General features: G+C 37.6%; 1 protein-coding gene across 2 annotated transcripts in view; it reads right to left on the reverse strand.

Annotated features, from left to right (window-relative positions):
• STAG1 (stromal antigen 1) overlaps nucleotides 1-15,704 on the reverse strand; it is a 404,632-nt gene that overhangs the window by 185,512 nt on the left and 203,416 nt on the right. The gene's annotated exons all lie outside the window — the stretch shown is intronic.

Here is a 15,704-nt window from a genome sequence, read left to right on the forward strand (position 1 = left end):
GGAATCTTAAGCAGTAGTCAATGGCACTTCATCACTAAAGAAATCTGAAACCTGTGATACATTAGTGATAGCAGAAACAAAACACAATTTCTGACTCAATTCCTGACTAGAATAAAAATGTATACCATTTGAAACTTTTAGTTTTTTTTATTTGTACCATGTGCAAATATCACTCTAAAAATTTTTTGGAAAAAGAAAACATTTCCTGTATCCACTTCAAGAGCTTCCTAACTCTAATACAACAAATACAATTTCTCCTTTATATACATACTTACACATGACAGGTAAAAAGACGTATAAAGATGGGCAGTGGAGTGACCTCCTTATATTAAACGACTCTTCTCCCCACAATCTCTTCTTTCTCTGCTTTATTTTTTTCTGCATAGCATTTATTGCCATCTATCATATCATAATATTTTGCTTAGATATTTTATTCATTGGTTTTTTTTTCCCCTAACTAAAATGTAAATTCCATGAGGGTAAAGATTATTTTTTGTCTAGTATATTCAGTGCTATATCCTCAATGCTTAGAAAGTAATAGACACTCAAATATTCCTTGATCAAATGAATGAATCATTAGGCCGGGCAAGGTGGCTCATGCCTGTAATTCCAGCACTTTAGAAGGTTGAGGCAGCCGGATAACCGGAGGTCAGGAGTTTGTGCCCATCCTGGCCAACATGGTGAAACCCCATCTCTACTAAAAATGCAAACATTAGCCGGGCATGGTGGCATGAGCCTGTAATCCCAGCTATTTGGGAGGCTGAGGCATGAGAATCACATGAACCTGGGAGGTGGAGGCTGCAGTGAGCAGAGACTGAGTTTGTGCCACTGCACTCCAGCATGGGTGACAGAGTAAAACTCTGTCTTTAAAAAAAAAAAAAAAAAAAAACAATTGTTTGAAACTATCCACATAAATATCTGTGAGGACACACCATATTCCTGAAATCAACAGAAGAAATTCCAAATTCTACAGTGCCATTCTCTAACTTATCACAATGTTACAGTCAGTGCTTAAGATGTAAAACCACATCTGTGAACTTATATATCACCATAATGGGAACAACTTTTCATTAAAACTTTAAGGATACTGAAAGCCCTGACTGAGATTCGCTCTCTCAGGTGATCCTATACATTCCCAAACTCCACTGAAAGATAGAGCTCCTTCCTGGTTTTTCTGGGGAACTTCTATTCATGTTTTAAAACTAATTCTAAGCATAAATATTTTTTGAAGCCTTCACACTTCAGATAATCAACTCATCCTTTGGGTTCTCACTGAGTCTTGTATACTTCTCAGCTATTAAATTGTCAAAGTATAATTGCAATTAGTTTACAGAGCTCTATCCCCCCCTTTAGGATGTGGGCTCATGATCTACAACTGTCTCTAAATATACAGTTCTCAACTAAAAGTTGGGCTACATTAAGTGTTCACTAAATGTTTATCAAACACAAAAATAAATTAATCTCATAAAAATAAAGTTGGAAAAACCAAATTGTTCGTTTATTCAACCCTTGTTAAAAAGTTATACCTGGGAGGGGCTTCAAGATAACTGGTTAGTGTCATTTCATACATCATCCACTAAGAGGAACAAAAATATTAAGTATACAGGCCAGATGTGGTGGCTCATGCCTGTAATCCCAGCACTTTGGGAGGCTGAGGTGGGTGGATCCATTGAGCCCAGGAGTTTGAGACCAGCCCGGATAACATAGTGAAACCCTATTTCTACTTAAAAAAAAAAAAAAAAATCTGGGCATGGTGTCACGCTGGTAATCCCAGCTACTTGGGAGGCCAAGGCACGAGAATCGCTTGAGCCTGGGAGACGCAGGTTGCAGTAAGCTGAGATGCACCACCGCACTCCAGCCTGGGCAACAGAGCTTGACTCCATCTGAAGGAAAAACATACATATACTAAGCATAAAATCACAACCTGAATAGGTCATCCACTGGAATTCAACGGAAATGTGACAGGAAATAGTTAAAGGAAAAAAGGAGAAGAAAGCAAAGCAGCCTGCATGGCCAGGATCACTTGAGAGCCAACAGAGACTCCTCAACATGGGGAGAAGAAAAGTAAAAGATCCTCAATTGTCTACATTCCCACAGTGGCCTCCTGCAATTCTAGCAATGGAAGAACCCCTTGATCCTCATGGGCCCTGAAACTATAACGAGCTGCCGAGAGACTGTACAACAGCACTGCTCCAGAGAGGAAGCGCATGCTGAGTCCCACAAATTCCCTGAGACCTGAACAACAACAGCAAGGCACTATTTTAGAGCTCTAACCCCGACACACTCCATACTATCCTGGAGCCCAAGAGTGCTGGGCTGAGACACAAGAGACGATTGAGCTGCTGCCCCCAGGATATAAATGAGAAAGACCCTGGCCTACCACATCTGGATCTCAGGCGTAACTGAGACAAGGGCTACTACCACTAGCACAGTGGTGTGGAGGCAAGCGTGGTGCACGTGTTCTCCACCTACTAGTCTAGGCTGTTTGCCACTGAAGGCAGCACTATCCTCACCAACAGCACGGTAGCAGCACAACTGCCACCACCCCCTACACAAGCATTTCACTGATAACCTGGGGATTACCTCGTCCCTGCCTACCACATCTGGCACCTGCACACACTATCAGAGGACCTGAGGACAACCCCACCCAGCCCTGGTTGCCCCAGCCCCATACCAGAGCACGGAACAGCCCAGAACACCAATGTTGGGACCAGAACACTCCTCTCAGGTACAGGATTAAGCCTACCTACCCAGCTGCTACCACCACAGGTGGCACCTACCTGTATGCACCACTTGTGAGCCTGGAGACTGGCAGTCTAGCACACTGCAACAACTACCAACACCAGTGCCCACTTCCTGGGACACAGACGCCCTGCCACTTTCACAGCCCATGCCACACTGACTGCCCAGTGTCCCAAGAACCCAAGAAATAATCCAGAGACTGCACGCATCCAAAATCAAAGCCAAAGAGTGCCACCCAAAGAACACTTCAGCTAACATCTTCAGGAGAAAGTCCTTCCATGCAAAAGCAAACAATTCAAAGAAGCAAACTGCTATAACAGATGTGCAGATATCAATTACAGACACAGGAAACATGAAGAAGCAAGGGAACTTGATATCTCCAAAGGAATACAATAATTCCCCAGCAACAGATGCCCCCCACCCACCAAAAAAAAAAAAAAACAACACTAAGTCCTGGAAAAGGAACCCAAATTATTTATTCTAAAGAAGCTCAGTGAGATATAAGAGAATTCTGAAAAACAATACAGAGGAGTCAGCAAAACAATTCAGGATATAAACCAAAAACCAAAAATTTACCAAAGAAACAGATATCATTAAAAAGAACCAGGTCAGGCGCTGTGGCTCGCACTTATAATCCTACCACTTTGGGAGGCTGAGGTGGGTGGATTCCCTGAGCTCAGGAGTTCGAGACCAGGTTGGGCAACATGGCAAAACCCCATCTCTACCAAAAATACAAAATATTAGTCAGGCATGGTGGTGTGTGCCTGTAGTCCCAGCTATTTGGGAGGCTGAAGTGGGAGAATCACGTGAGCCCAGGAGGCAGAGGTTGCAGTGAGCCGAGAGATCACGCCACCGCACTCCAGTCTGGGCGACAGAGAAAGACCCTGGCAAACAAAACAAAACAAAACAAAAAAACTCCCACAAATTTTGGAACTGAATAATTCATTGAATAAAATAAAGAATACATTTGCAAGCTTCAACAAAAGACTGGATCAAGCAGAAAAGTGAGTATCAGAGCCTGAACACAGGTGTTCTGAGATAATTCAGTCAGACAAAAATAAAGAAAAATGAACAATGCCTTTGTAACATATGAAATACCACAGAGCACCCACATGTTCAAATCGTCCCAGAAGGCCAAGACAGAATGAAAGGATTTTAAAACTTACTTAATAAAAAGAATAGATGAAAACTTCCTAAGTCTAGGAAGAGATATAGACATTTAGATACAAGAAGCTAAGATCCAAAAAGGTGGTTTTCATGGCACATTATAGTCAAACTGTTTAGAGTCAAAGAATTCTAAGAACAGCAAAAGTGTCTAGTCACATATAAAGAAACCTTCATCAGCCTACCAGTAAATTTCTCAGCAGAAACCTTACAGGACCAGAGAGAATGGGACGACATATTCACACTGCTAAAAGAAAACAACAACAACAACAACAACAAAAACCTGCTAGTCAACAGCACTATATTCAGCAAAACTATCTTTAATAAATGCAGAAATAAATGTTTTCCCAAACAAGCAAAAGCTAAGGAAATCCATCACCACCAGATCTGTTCTACACAAAAAAACTGCTCAAGGGAGTCCTAAAACTGGATGTGAACGAACAATGCTTACCATCAAGAAAACACACGAAAGTATAAATCTCACTGGTAAAGCAAACACACATATGAGGAAGATAAAATAATCAAATGACACTGCTACAGAAAATCACCAAACAACAAAGACAAACAATAGGAGAAAAAGAAACAAATAATATTACAAAACAACCAGAAAACAATTAACACTATGATAGGAACAAAGGGTCGTATAGTAATATTAACTTTGAATGTAAATGGATTAAATACTCCACTAAAAAGACAAAGACCAGCTGAGTAGATAAAAGACAGTATCCAACTACATGCTGCCTACAAGAAATGCATTTTACCTGTAAAGACACAGACAGACTGAAACTAAAGGGATGGACAAAGATACTCCACACAAATAGAAATGAAAAGTGAGCAAGAACAGCTATACTTATGATGAGTGAAACAAACTTTACATCAAAAACAGTCACAAAGACAAAGGTTATTATATAATGATAAAGAGATTAACCCAACAAGAATATTTAATAATTTTTAGTATATATGCACCCAACTGGGGATCGTCCAGATTTATAAAGCAAACATTACTAGATCTAAACAGACTCCCAGACTATAACAGAGAATTCAACACCTCACTCTCAGCATTCGATCATCTACACAGAAATTCATTAAAGTAACACTGGATTTAAACTAGACCTTAAACCAAATAGACTTGACATTTATAGGACATTTTATCCAACAACTGCAGAATACACATTATTCTCCGAGATTGGACAAGACCAGGTGCGTTCAGGGTGGTATGGCCATAAACAGAATACACATCATTCTCATTAGCACATGGATAGACTATATGTTAAGCCACAAAACAAGTCTCATCAAATTTTTAAAAATTAAAATCATATGAAATATCTTCTCAGACCACAATGGAATAAAACCAGAAATCAATACAAAGAGCAACTTTGAAAACTTTACAAATATATAAAAATTTAAAAACACACTCCTGAATAACCACTGGGTCAATGAAGAAATTAAGATGTAAATCAAAACATGCCTTGAAATAAATGAAAGTGGAAACATGACATACCAAAACCTGTGGGATATAGCAAAAACTGTACTAGGATCAAAGTTGATAGCAATAAACACCTGCATCAAACGAGTAGTAAGGTTTCAGGCCAGGCACAGCAGCTCACACCTGTAATCTCAGCACTTTGGGAGGCTGATGTGGGTGGATCACCTGAGGTTAGGAGTTCAAGATCAGCCTGGCCAACATGGTGAAATTCCATCTCTACTAAAAATACAAAAATTAGCTGGGTGTGGTGGTGGGTGCCTGTAATCCCAGATACTCGGTTAGCTGAGGCAGGAGAATCACCTGAACCTGGGAGGCAGAGGTTGCAGTGAGCCGAGATCACGCCACTGCACTCTAGCCTGTGCGACAAGAGCAAAACTCTGTCTTTAAAAAAAAAAAGTAGTAAGGTTTCAAAGAAACAATTTAACGATGCACCTCAGGAACTAGAGTAGGAAGAACAAACCAAATACAAAATTAACAGCAGAAAATAAATAATACAGATCAGACCAAAAATAAATGAAGCTAAAACTAAAAAAAAAAAATGGATCAATGAAATGAAAAGTTGGTTCTTCAAAAAGATAAAACTGATGAACCACTAACTAGACTAACAAAGACCCAAATTAAAAAAAATTAGAAATGAAAAATGAGACATTACATCTGATAACACAGAAAACAAAAGATTATCAGAGACTATTATGAACAACTATACACTAACAAATTGCTTGATCATAGTATATTACCTTTTTCATGTGCTGTTGACTTCGGTTTGCTAAAACTTTTGTATCTAACTTCATCAGGGATGTTGGCCTGTAGTTTCCTTTATGATGATGATGGTGTTTTTGCTGTGTCCTTATCTGGTTTTGCTAACAGGGTAATGCTGGCCTTCTAAAATGACTTACTGAGAATTCCCTCCTCTTTAAGTTTTTTGAAATAGTTTGAGGAGGACTGGTATTATTTCTTCTATCTTTGGTAGAATTCAGCTGTGAATCCTTTTGGGCCTGGGCTTTTCTTGGGTGGGAGACTTTTTATTACTTTTTTTTTTTGAGGCGGAGTCTCACTCTGTCGCCCGGACTGGAGTGCAGTGGCCGGATCTCAGCTCACTGCAAGCTCCGCCTTCCGGGTTTACGCCATTCTCCTGCCTCAGCCTCCCAAGCAGCTGGGACTAAAGGCGCCCGCCACCTCGCCCGGCTAGTTTTTGTATTTTTAGTAGAGACGGGGTTTCACCGTGTTAGCCAGGATGGTCTCAATCTCCTGACCTCGTGATCCACCCATCTCGGCCTCCCAAAGTGCTGGGATTACAGGCTTAATCTCACTACAAACTCACTAATACACCATGATCAAGCAAAATTTACATAAGGCATTCAAGGATGGCTTAATATATGCAAATCAACAAATGTGATACATAACACCAACAGAATGAAAGACAAAAACCCTCTGATCATCTCAACAGATGTAGAAAAAGAATTTGGTAAAATCCAACAACTCTTCATCATAAAAATTCTCAATAAACTAAGCAAAAAAGGAATATACCTCAAAATAATGAAGTTTATATATGACAAACTCACAGGTAACGTCATACTGAATGGGGAAAAGTTCAAACCTTTTCCTCTAAGAACTGAAACAAAACAAACATGCCTACTTTTACAAGTCTTATTCAACATGGTACTGGAAGTCCTAGACGGACCAATCAGTTAAGAGAAAAAAACAAAATGCACCCAAACTGGAAAAGAGGAAGTCAAACTGTCCCTCTCAGCAGATGACATGATCTTATATTTAGAAAAACCCAAAGCCTCTACCAAAAAATTCTCAGAGCTGATAGCAAATTCAGTAAAGTGCTTTACATTTTGTCAACACATAAAAATTGGTTTCTATATACCAATAATAAAACAGCTGTAAAAAATCAAGATGGCAATCCCATTTACAATAGCTACAAAAAATAAAAGATCTAGAAATAAAGCTAACTAAAGTGAAGGATCTCTATAAGAAAAACTATAAAAGCCTGATGAAAGAAATTGAAGAGGACACAAACGAATGGAAAGACATCTCACGCTCATGATTCGCAAGAATATTGGTAAAATGTTGGTACCAACTGAAATTTTTTTTTAAAAAGGTTGGTAAAATGACTGTGTTGCCTTTTTTATTTTTATTTTTTGCATTACTATAAAGAAATACCTGAGACTGGGTAATTTATAAAGAAAAGAGGTTTACTAGCTCAGGTTCTAGAAGCTGTATATGAAGCACAGTACTGGAGTCTGCTCATCTTATGGTGAGGTCCTCAAAGATGCTTATAATCACAGCAGAAGGTGAAGGTGAGCCAGTGAATCACACGGTGAGAGAAGGAGTAACGGGGCAGGGGTGCCACACTTTAAAAAATTACCTGATATCTTGTGAATTGAAAGTGAGAATTCACTCGTTACTGCAAGGAGGATACCAAGCCACTTACGAGGGATCTGTCCCCATGACCCAAACACTTCCCACCAGGCCCCACTTCCCACACTGGGGATTACATTTCAACATGAGATTTAAAGGGGACAAACATCCAAACCATATCAATGACCACACTGTCAAAAGCAATATATAGATTCAATGTAATCCCTATCAAAATACCAATGTCAGTTCTCACAGAAACAGAAAAAAAAAATCCTAAAATGTGTATGGAACCAAAAGAGAGCCAGAATAGCCAAAGCAAAGTTAAGCAAAACAAACAAACAAATGAAATGAAATAAAACAAAAAAACAAAGCTGAAGGCATTACAGCCTGACTTCAAATTATATTATAAGGCTGTATTAGCCAAAAGAGCAAAGTATTGGTATGGAAATAACCACACATACCAACTGAATAGAACAGAGAATCCAGAAATAAATCCACATATTTATAGCCTACTGATTTTTGACAAAGGTGTCAAGAACATACACTGCAGAAAGTACACCTTCCTTCAATAAATGATACTGGAAAAACTGGATATCCATATGCAGAAGAATGAATCTGAACCCCTATCTCTCACCTTATATAAAAAACTCAAGATAAATTAAAGACTTAAATGTAAGACCTGAACCTATAAAACTAGTAGAAGAATACCCAGGAAAAACAATTCAGAACACTGGTCTAGGCAAATAATTTATAGCCAAGACATCAAAAGCACAGACAACAACAACAAAAAAGGCAAACAAGATACATTAAACTAAAAATAAAAAAGCACAGCAAAGAAAACAACAGAGTGAAGAGACAACCTCTTCAATGAGAGAAAATATTTGCAAACTATTCATCCAACAAAAGACTAATACCCAGAATACTCAAACAACTCAACAATAAATTTTTTAAAAAAACATAATCCCATTAAAAAGTGAGCAAAGCACATGAATAGTCAACTCTCAAAAGAAAACTTAAATGGTCAACAGGTATATGAAAAAGTGATCAACATCCATAATCATCAATAAAATACAAATTAAATGGGCAATGAGATATCATCTCAACCCCGTTAGAATGGCTATTATTAAAGAGAAGAAAAACAACAGATACTGGTGAGGATTTGGAGAAAAGAGAACTTCTACACACTGTTGGTGGGAATGTAAATTAGTACAACCACCATGGAAAACAGTGCGGAGATTTTTCAAAAAACTAAAAATAGAACTACCATATGATCCAGCTACTATGTATTTATCCAAAGGAAAATAAATCGGTATATCAAAGGGACACCCCAACTTGCAAGTTTATCACAGCACTATTCACAATAGCAAAGATATGGAATCAATCTAAGTGTCCATCAATAGGTGAATGGATAAAGAAAATGTAGCATATACATACATATACATACAGGAAACTATCTGGTTATAAAAAAATAAAGTCATTTGCAACAGCATGAATATAACTGGAAATCATTATATTAAGTGAAATAACTCAGGAACAGAAAAACAAATACCACATTTTCTCACTCATATCCATCAGCTAAAAAACTTGATCTCATGGTGATAGGGAATATAATGATAGATGCCAGAGTGAGAAAGGCGTGTGAGGAGAAAATGGAGAGGTTGGGTAAATCATCAGACATCTTGTGAACTCAAAGTGAGAATTCACTCGTTACTGCAAGGAGGATACCAAGCCACACATGTAAATTCTATCTAACTTACAGTTATAATGTTCGATAGCGGGCCTGGGTGACTACAGTTAACATCAATATATTATATATTTCAAAATAGCTAGGAGAGAGCTGGGCACGGTGGCTCATGCCTGTGATCCCAGCTCTCAGGAAGGCCAAGGCAGGTGGATCACTTGAGGACAGGAGTTCAAGACCAGCCTGGCCAACATGGCAAAACTTTGTCTCTACTAAAAATACAAAACTTAGCTAGGAATGGTGGCACAAGCCTGTAATCCCAGCTACTTGGGTGGCTGAAGCAAGAGAATCACTTGAACTAGGGAGGTGGAGGTTGCAGTGAGCTGAGATGGTGCTACTGCACTCCAGCCTAGGCAACAGAGTGAGACTCTGTCTCAAAACAAACAAATAAACAAAAGCTACGAAAGGACTTGAAATGGTACCAACACATAGAAATGATAAATACTCAAGGTAAGAGATACCCCAAATACCCTGACTTGATCATTACGCATTCTATGCATGTAAAAATATTCACATGTACCCCATAAAAATGTAAACTACTGGCCCGGTGTGGTGGCTCACACCTGTAATTCCAGCACTTTGGGAGGTTGAGGCGGGTGGATCACAAGGTCAGGAGATCGAGATCATGGTGATACCCCGTCTCTCCTACAAAAATACAAAAAAAATTAGCTGGGCACAGTGGCAGGAGCCTGTAGTCCCAGCTACTTGGGAGGTTGAGGCAGGAGAATGGTGTGAACCCGGGAGGCGGAGCTTGCAGTGAGTGCAGATCACGCCACTGCACTCCAGCATGAGTGACAGAGCAAGACTCTGTCTCAAAAAAAAAAAAAAATGTAAACTACCATGTATCTACACAAGCAAAAAGTTATACCTCTAATAAATAAAAAACCGAATTCCTACTATCTGGCTTTAGCTGAAAAATCTAATACATCTTAATAATTGACAAATATAAATGTGATTTATTTGAATCACTGTAAAATCCAATTTTGTACAAGTTTTAAAATGGAAAGATAAAGATTTTCCAATTATCAGCATGTAAGTATATCCTCAATACATAGTTTATCATGACTAATCCAGATGGTAATTTAATCCAGTAGCCACTGACATAAATGTTATTGTTGGAATATACTTTGGCTTCACAAATATCTCATTTAAGCATCTTTCATAATGACTGGATGTCTCAGATAATGTAATAGAGAGGTCTGACTCAATCTAAAAAGATTATTTTAGATTAAGAGAGTATAATTGGCTCATTAAAAAAATACTAGTATAATTCTATAACTTACTGGATCAGCAGTAAGAAATTGATAGTAAAAATAGCCAGAAACGAATTATATGACCAGGGTTGTTCAAATTGAAAGAATGTAACTGTTACTGAGTAATCTCTTCCCAGCCATTTCAGTATCATAAACTTCTGATTATATAAAACACAAAATAGGGTAGTAGTTAAGAGTATGGACTTAGGGCCAGGCACAGTGGCTCACCTGAGGCCAGGAGTTCAAGACCAGCCTGTCCAATATGGTGAAACCTCATCTCTACTAAAACTACAAAAATTGGCCAGGTGTGGTGGTGTGTGCCTGTAGTCCCAGCTACTCAGGAAGCTAAGGCATGAGAATCACTTGAACTCGGGAGGCAGAAGTTGCAGTGAACCAAGATCGCACCACTGCACTCCAGCCTGGGTGACAGAGCAAGACTCACTCTCCCAAAAAAAAAAAAAAAAAAAGGGTACAGCTGTAGGAGCTAGATTGTTTGGGTTCAACTCCTGGCTTGCCATTTAGTAGTTGTGTGACCTCAGGTAAGTTTCTTAACCCTTTTGTGCCCCAATTTTCTCATCTGTCATATAGGGATAACAATATTATAAACTACCTACCTCACAAAAATGTTGTGAGGATTAAGTATATGTAAAGCACTTAACAGTGCTTGCATCTATTAAGCATAATTAGTAGCTATTATTATTACTATTCAACATGTTTGCTCTTGTCCCCAACAGTCTGAACTGCAGGGTTCAGTCATCATATATTTCCTTTGTTACACTTTTGCATATTACAAATTTATTACAATTTCTGGAGTCACTGCAATTTTTTAATTATTGGTTTGTCTTTTGGCACTTGTCATTTCTAATTCTATTTTCTTTCTTTAACATTCTGTTTACCTTTCTCATCTTGGAGCAGTTTCCACAGTGAAGTATGCAACACAAATGGAGTGGTGTAGTGCAACAAAATATTAGAACTTCTATTTCTATTTATTTTTATCTACAAAAAGAAAGAAATTAATTGTTGCTAATATTTAATATACAGAATAAGCCTGGTATGCCCTCACTTGGTCCATATTTCAGATTGCTTTGTGTCACAAAACAAATTTAAAAGAGTAGCAAAAAAGAGTTCAATACTCAAAGGAGTTGACAGTAGAAATGGCATTCCTCACTGGTTTCTTAAGTTATTTTAAGTTACATATGACCAATTCAATGACTTTAAGCTTAACAGTGTCTTTTTTTTTTTTTTTTTGAGGTGAAGTCTCACTCCATTGCCCAGGTTGTAGTGTGGTGGCGTGATCTTGGCTCACTGCAACCTCTGCCTCCTGGGTTCAAGCGATTCTCCTGCCTCAGCCTCCCCAGTAGCTCGGATTATAGGCGCGTACCACCACGCTAATTTTTGTATTTTTAGAAGAGATGGGGTTTCACCATGTTGGCCAGGCTGGTCTCAAATGATCCACCCACCTCAGACTCCCAAAGTGCTGGGATTATAGGTGTGAGCCACTGCACCTGGCCAATAGTATCTATTTTTAACTCCCGGTAAAATGGAAAGGCACCAAGCACAGATTTTTCAAGAAAACCGAAACAACAAAAACCTGAGTATGTAATCATAAGCAAATAAGAAATGTGGCGGCACAGTCACTTCTTGCATGAGTTCATCTAAGTCCACTATAAAAGTAAAGCCATGAAAATCTAATAAGAAAATGACCTTGAAAAGTTTAAATTATTAAGAAGACTATTAAAAACAAGGATATAGACCCATTACCAACATTAGAACAATGTCTAAATACTGAGTCTTGAGTAATTAGCCTGTGATATCTGAAAACCACTTTGTGATCATGTATTTTAATCATAATAGTATGAAAGTCTTCTTTATCTGTCCGTTAAAGATTACTGACACAAATAATGATAGCGTAATACTATATACATTTAATTCTATCAATAAATATGCATATGCTGCAAAGTACACTTTAATACAATAAACAAACAAGGGTATATACTCAGTCTTCTGATTACCAAGGGTGGAAGGAAGAAATATTTTCATATATTCATTATTTGTAAGATATTTAAGTTCAGAACTAAGGTGGTCTCAGATAATCACCACATACTTTTTCTTCTTTTTTTTTTTGAGAGAATCTCACTCTTTTGCCCAGGCTGGAATGCAGTGGTGTAATCTCAGCTCACTGCAACCTCCACCTCCCAGATTCAAGTGATTCTCCTGCGTCAGTCACTCCAGTAACTGAAATTACAGGCATATGCCACCACTCCTGGCAAATGTTTGTATTTTTAGTAGAGACGGGGTTTCAGCATGTTGACCTGGCTGTTCTTGAACTCCTGACCTCGGGTGGCCCACCCACCTTGGCCTCCCAAAGTACTGGGATTACAGGCGTGAGCCACCATGCCTGGCCACCACGTAGTTACTTCTAAGGACTCCTCTCATAAGTTAAAAACATTAGCCCTCTGAAAAGGAGTACAATGAAGAGAGAGGAGGCTCATCACAGGTTTTCACTATTAGGATGACAGTTTAAAAAATGTTTAGTGATGGGATATGCAACTGAAACAATTTAGAGACTTTAATTTGGGACTAGAGACAATTTGAGCTTTCCCCTATCATATCTGTAATATTTCCTTTTCACAGTTTGTATACTATCTAACCCTTTTAATACTTATTAATAATGTTAATCCTTTGATTAGATAAATGCTGAAATGGATAAATTCAAAGAAATACATACAATTAGGAAAAGAGAAAAAATCTGCAAGATAAGTTATCACGGCAGAGAGCACAATACACAAAAATCGCACAATTTATCAATGTAATGCAAAAGAACAAGCAAGAATTAAAGGCACTAAATGAATACACTAAATGTGTTTTGTTACAAAAATTTCCCTACATAAAAGTTATACTTAAAACATATGAAAACTATGAAATCTGACCTTGGAAACATACCAAAGACTGTACATATGAATGTGCAATTCCAAAAATGTGGGGAAGAAATACCAATTTGCTTTAGCTTTCTACAGCTAGCTCTATCAAGAACCAAGTGTATGTAATGACTGAATAGCCCACAGACTGCTCTGGGAATTAATCTATTTTTAAATTAGGTTGATATTACAATCACAAAGCACTGCTGGCTGTGTGCAGGTTTACAGGTATTTTAAAAAGATTATTAACAAACGTTATAATAATCTGTTTGTAATAAAGAATGGGAGCCAAAGTATACTTCTCAGGCAATAACTTACTTTTAGAATCACTTTACTGAAAATCTAAACAGCTTCAAACTAGCTCATCTCACCTTTACCTTGCTTTGCTGTAAATACAATGCATTAATTTCAATAAAATTTTAATGATTATTCCTTGAGAATTAGACATCGTTCTAGACCCTTGGAATCCAGTGGTTCTTGTTATCAGATCTTTTAGAATATTACAAAATACAATTTAACAAAACTAACCCCCTCAACTCCCAGAAAGCCAAATGACATATATAGTCTTTTGAAGAAAAAAACATAATAAACTTGTTAAAATAAGGTATATTTCACAATATACACGCATTTAAACCAAGTTTCTCAGGTGTATGCACAGTAACAAAAGGACTAATATCTTCCTCAAGTGACAGAAGATAAAACGGATAGCCTCAAATATCTAGTAAGTATTTTCACTTCAAATAAATACCTTCATATCATAATCAAACTGTGTTACTTTACTATCAAACAAAAAAACCTGAATGGTGCTTTTTAAAAAGTCGTCTTTGATTGAGTTGATCTTCTCAAATATTGCGAGAAAATATGTTTAGGTATATTGAAATGCCTTTTCAGTCATTTCACTTGCAATGTAACTCATTCTTAGTTTTCTTAATAGTTTACTATTCCTTCAATATACCGTAATAGTTAACAATATTTACAGGAGTATTTTTTTAAGTATATATTTGGCCGAGCGTGGTGGCTCATGTCTGTAATCCCAGCACTTTGGGAGGCTGAGGTGGTTGGATCACCTGAGGTCAGGAGTTTGAGATCAGCCTGGATAACATGGAGAAATCCTGTCTCTACTAATAATACAAAAATTAGCTGGGCGTGGTGGCACAGACCTGTAATCCCAGCTACTTGGGAGGCTGAGGCATGAGAATTGCTTGAACCGGGGAGGTGGAGATTGGAGTAAGCTGAGACAATGCCACTGAGCTCCAGGCTGGGCAACAGAGTGAAACTGTGTCTCCAAAAAAAAAAAAAGTATATATTTATTTTCCTGAATTTCTCAACTTCTAGTTATTTAATAAATCCTAAAACAATAGTCATGCTTTCTTGTTATATGTGCATTTTCACAGTGTCTTTATTTCTGTTTTTATCTCATTCTATTTTGATACGTGAAGAGTTTTACTAAGTTAATTCTTAGCTTTCTTTTAATTTTCTTTAAACCAGTAGTTCCCAAGCTTTGGTATACATTAGAATCACCCGATGAACTTTCAAAAAACCCAATACCCGGGTCACACACTGTTTGTCTTAACATGTGTGTTTGTATTACTTTTTCCAAGTTAAAATTAATAATAATAAAACCCCAAGCCCACTCCCTGTCGAAGAGTAGACCTAGAAAACAACCAATATTTTAGTGCTGAAAGTCAAGAAGAAGAAACACATACCAAAAATAGAAATGTTATTTAAATCAAAAGGCAGATTGTTAAAACTGGAATTAATGGGAGCCTAATACAAAATATAAATTCATTTCACCATAAATACAATACAGAAATAAAACTGTGGAAATGTTTCAGCATTTACAATCAGTGTAAAACTGCTCAAGAGAATATTTCTATGAAAATGGGAAAGGTGATTAATTTGTGAAGCTAAGCAAAGAAAACATGTATTCTAAATGAAAAGAATACTTTCAAGTAGAGTGTCCCGAATAGAAGCTTAACATTCATTCACACACACACACACACACACACACACACACACACACACACACACAC

This window comes from Piliocolobus tephrosceles, chromosome 2 (genome assembly GCF_002776525.5).
Source record: "Piliocolobus tephrosceles isolate RC106 chromosome 2, ASM277652v3, whole genome shotgun sequence".
In the NCBI taxonomy this organism is placed as follows: domain Eukaryota; kingdom Metazoa; phylum Chordata; class Mammalia; order Primates; family Cercopithecidae; genus Piliocolobus; species Piliocolobus tephrosceles.